Below are 5,581 nucleotides of genomic sequence, written 5' to 3'. Positions count from 1 at the left end.
AGGAGTCCTAAAATAAACACACTTTCTGTGTTAAAAGTACAATTCCAAATCAACGCCTAGACCCTACTCACTTGTGAAGATCTGAATGGATTTGACTGTGAAGGCAACATAAGTCAACTATTCACAGAAGGTTTGTATCTTATGGGTCATTGCTTGTTCTTTGTCTTTTTACACTGGGTATATGCAAATTGTTTATTCACATGAATGAGGGTAAAATAATTTATTAGAGTCAGTATGAAATAAGAATTTGCAAAGATGTTGCGGTGTGTTAGTCTCCAGGTAGTCTGCCGACTAGAAGTAGAGTTGTAACTGCAGATCCGGATTTTGTCTCTGCTTCTAGTCTCCATACATACCTTACTGGTCTGCATCACATACACACAAACAAACACACAGGGACAGAAACATACATTTAGGTAGCGGTCATAAAGTGGTGTGTTTTTTTTCTGTGTTGAACAATACAAAAACCCTGACTGAATTATTTCCATCTCAGGAATATAGGTGCTGTAACTTATGTGCATTACCACTAGAGTTCTAATGCACGGCTGTGCTGGCCAGTAGGGTATAAGCACATTCTAGAAAATAATATTGAATTTAGGTTGATTCTAGTAAGGAGGCCAAAATGCCTCTCCTTGCTTCCTTGTTTTGAGTTAAAAGATATACAGGTGCTGGTCATAAAATATCATCAAAAAGTTGATTTATTTCAGTAATTCCATTCAAAAAGTGAAACTTGTATAATGTATTCATTCATTCCACACAGACTGATATATTTCAAGTGTTTATTTCTTTTAATTTTGATGATTATAACTGACAACTAAAGAAAAACCCAAATTCAGTATCTCAGAAAATTTGAATATTGTGAAAAGGTTCAATATTGAAGACACCTGGTGCCACACTCTAATCAGCTAATTAACCCAAAACACCTGCAAAGGCCTTAAAATGGTCTCTCAGTCTAGTTCTGTAGGCAACACAATCATGGGGAAGACTGCTGACTTGACAGCTGTCCAAAAGACGACCATTGACACCTTGCACAAGGAGGGCAAGACACAAAAGGTCATAGCTAAAGAGGCTGGCTGTTCACAGAGCTCTGTGTCCAAGCACATTAATAGATAGGCAAGAGGAAGGAAAAGATTTGGTAGAAAAAAGTGTACAAGCAATAGGGATAACCGCACCCTGGAGAGGATTGTGAAACAAAACCCATTCAAAAATGTGGGGGAGATTCACAAAGAGTGGACTGCAGCTGGAGTCAGTGCTTCAAGAACCATCACGCACAGATGTATGCAAAGCATGGGTTTCAGCTGTCACATTCCTTGTGTCAAGCCACTCTTGAACAAGAGACAGCGTCAGAAGCGTCTCGCCTGGGCTAAAGACAAAAAGGACTGGACTGCTGCTGAGTTATGTTCTCTGATTAAAGTACATTTAGCATTTCCTTTGGAAATCAAGGTCCCAGAGCCTGAAGGAAGAGAGGAGAGGCACAGAATCCACGTTGCTTGAAGTCCAGTGTAAAGTTTCCATAGTCAGTGATGGTTTGGGGTGCCATGTCATCTGCTGGTGTTGGTCCATTGTGTTTTCTGAGGTCCAAGGTCAACGCAGCCGTCTACCAGGAAGTTTTAGAGCACTTCATGCTTCCTGCTGCTGACCAACTTCATGGAGATGCAGATTTCATCTTCCAACAGGACTTGGCACCTGCACACAGTGCCAAAGCTACCAGTCACTGGTTTAAGGACCATGGTATCCCTGTTCTTAATTGGCCAGCAAACTCGCCTGACCTTAACCCTATAGAAAATCTATGGGGTATTGTGAAGAGGAAGATGCAATACGCCAGAACCAACAATGCAGAAGAGATGAAGGCCACTATCAGAGCAACTTGGGCTCTCATAACACCTGAGCAGTGCCACAGACTGATCGACTCCATGCCACGCCGCATTGCTGCAGTAATTCAGGCAAAAGGAGCCCCAACAACATATTGAGTGTTGTACATGCTCATACTTTTCATGTTCATACTTTTCAGTTGGCCAACATTTCTAAAAATCCTTTTTTGTATTGGTCTTAAGTAATACTCAAATTTTCTGAGATACTGAATTTGGGATTTTCATTAGTTGTCAGTTATAATTATCACAATTAAAAGAAATAAAAATTTGAAATATATCAGTCTGTGTGTAATGAATGACTATAATATACAAGTTTCACTTTTTGAATGGAATTACTGAAATAAATAAACTTTTTGATGATATTCTAATTTTATGACCAGCACCTGTAGATCTGATAGGAATTCAAAATGCTTAACATATGGAGGTTTTATCATGACAGGTCGGACAGTCCAGTGGCCATTTTGAATCCTTGGGTAGGGCATTGGATAGTTCAAATCCCCTTGTTGATTGGAACCACCTGTCTATGGCCACTGTAGCCGTGGTTGTTAGAAGGAGCTTACTAGATGTAATGTTGATAATTAGTAACCCATTTTAAAACCCCATTTCCAAAAAAGTTGGGACGTCGCAGAACAATGCAAATAAAAACACAATGCATTGATGTACATATCATTTATCAACAACACGTTTCAATAAATTTGGGACAGGCGCATGTTTACCACAGTGTTGCATCACCTTTTCTCAATACACTGTAAGCGTTTGGGACTGAGGAGACCAATTGCGGTAGTTTTGAAAGTGAAAATGTTTCCCATTCTTGTTTGATATACGATTGCAGCTGATGAACAGTTCAGGGTTACCTTTGTAATATTTTTCGTTTCATAATGCACCAAATGTTTTCAGTAGGTATCACAACAGCTGGACTGCAGGCAGGCCAGTTTAGCACTTTTACTACGGAGCCATGCTGTTGTTGTTGTGATACATGCAGAATGTGGTTTGGCATTGTCTTGCTGAAACGAGCAAGTCCTTCCCTGTAAAAGACGTTGACTGAATGGCAGCATATTTTGCTCCAAAACCTTTATATACTTTTCTGCATTAATGGCATCCTTACAGATGTGCAAGTCACCCATGCCATTTGAACTAATGCACCCCCATACCATCACGGATGCTGGCTTTTGAACTGTATGCTGATAAGAAGCTGGATGGTCCTTTTCCGCTTTAGTCCAGAGGATGCGTCATCCATGATTCCTAAAAATAATTTAACATTTTGATTTGTCAAACCACTGGACAGTTTTCCACTCCATCTTAAATGAGCTTGGGCCCAGAGAAGGTGGCAGCAATTCTGGATCTTGTTTATGTATGGTTTCTTCTTTCCATGATAGAGTTTTAACTTGCATTTGTGCATGCAGCAACACACTGCATTCACATAGAATGGTTTTAGGAAGTGTTCCTGAGCTCATGAACTGATTTCCACCACAGAATCTTGTAAGAGATCCCCTCTTTACAATTTGACATTGAGAAATGTTATTTTTAATTTTTTGCACTATTTGCAGGCGCTGTCTTTCACAGAGTGGTGATCCTCTCCTCATCCTCACTTACGACAGACCCATCCTCTCTGGAATTATCTTTTAACACCAAACCATGTTACTGACCTGTTGCCAATTGACCTAATTAGTTGTGATATTGCACCAGGTTTAGTTTTTTAACATCACATAACTTTTCCAGACTTTTGTTGCCTCTGACAACTTATTTGAACTGTGTTGCTGGCATCAAATTCAAAAAGTATTTGCATATCATTGCATTATTTTATATTTACATTTCAACTTTGTTGAAAATAGGGTTGTAGTTGATTTAGACATATATTACTAATAACATACATTTGTTTTAAAATGACCTAGTTTACATGCGCATGAAAGACATCCCTTTGTGCTTTGGTGCAAAGTGGAGAATCAACTTGAAATCAGTGAATAGTTAGACCAAGGCAGACCTCTACAACTAATGTGGATGGCCAAAGAGTGCACACTGTGATGAAAAACAACCACAACAATGACAACAAAGAACTGTCTGACAAATCAGGAACACTCTTCGGGAGGTAAGTGTACATGTGTCAGCCCCTACCATCGACAGAAGACTTCACAAACCAAACTACAGAGACTGGAGTGAAAGGTGCAAAATGACAAGTTAGCCTAATAAATTGGATGGCCCAAAAAAACACTGAAAACACCCTGTAGAGTTCTGGAAATATGGGGACAGATGAGACAAATATTATCATATTACCAGGGTGATGGCAAGAGGAAAGTGTCTACAAAAGAAAGAAACTGGCACACCAACGTATCTGCAAAATAAGGAAGAGGGAGGTGTTAAAGAGAAATTTCATTACTGCTTTATTTATCTATATGTTTCTTATTTCTAAAGAAACATGAGTCAATTACTTTTTTATCAGACAGGCACATTCAACCAACAATGTAACTTTTATCACACAAAATCTTTAAAAATGTACAACCAATGACCCTAACCATACTGCTAAAACTGAGTTTTTCAGGGCCAAAAAGTGTCATGATCTTTACTGACCAATCACCCAACTTGAATCCAATTGAGCATGTGTTTCATTTGCTGAAGACAAGATTGAAGGCTAAAAAGCCCCAAAATAAATGGCTGCAAAACAGAATATAGAATATGTACTGATAACTTTATTTAAGGCAATGGTAATTTGTGCAGCTACTTTAAGTTGCTTAAAATGGGAAGGGGTTAGCTATATATAAACATTTCTGTAATTTCAACACTGTTCATGCTGTATGGATGTAAATACCCGCACAAATAAAGCTCATTAAAGCAATTTTACCTCATATTTGTTGTTTCATTTCAAATCCAATGTGCTAGAGAGCCAACAGATGATGTTTTTGATAGAAAATCCTCATAACAGAATCTCTAACTATTGGATGGATTACGGAGGTAACAACTATGTTAAATGTCTACGAACAGTATTCTCACCCAGGTGTGGTGCGGCTGTCTGAATTGCGGTGTCAATAACCCCCCACCCTCCCCCACCCACCCCCACCCCCCGTTGCTGTACGTCCCCCCCTGGTAATCTGCCTTTGATGGGGTCCTGACAAGTATCTTTAAGAACGTCTTGATGAAAAGGGTGAGTGCGATTGGTAATAATTATTAGTACATGTTACCATGTTTTCGTTGTTGGTAGGCCAATGAGACCGAGGTAGGGACGCTCTAATGTGACAACCCATTTCAGAAGTACGGGCAGGACTTTCGTTGGGATGTCTGTTGCGTGACGAAGGAAATCCTGCCTATCTGGGAAACGGACATGGTTTTTGAATAGGTCTATTAAGTGGCTTAATTCCGATTTTTTTGTTTTTTTGCAGTATTCGTGAGGGGCGTTCGAGTGCCAACCTTTACTCCAATGTCATGGAGTATTAGTATAATTATTCATTATGTGTTACATTAAATATGCAAATTAATGTATTCAACAGCCTCCTGCACTTTATACACTTCTCCACATCTCTCAACCCTCGGTCCACCCCACAAGACAACAGAAACATTATCCATATGTTCCCATTGTAATGAAAGGATTCAGGAATTTAGCACTTGGGCAATAAACATTGTATTCATTATTTATTTTACTGTACCGCAGGGGTAAGAAAATTATTAGTATATAGAAAAGTAATTGACCTAAACTAACTAGATACTATTTTAAAATAACAATA

The sequence above is a fragment of the Esox lucius genome, chromosome 6 (assembly GCF_011004845.1).
Source record: "Esox lucius isolate fEsoLuc1 chromosome 6, fEsoLuc1.pri, whole genome shotgun sequence".
In the NCBI taxonomy this organism is placed as follows: domain Eukaryota; kingdom Metazoa; phylum Chordata; class Actinopteri; order Esociformes; family Esocidae; genus Esox; species Esox lucius.
The sequence above is the reverse complement of the archived record's forward strand: the minus strand, read 5'-3'. Positions refer to the sequence as shown.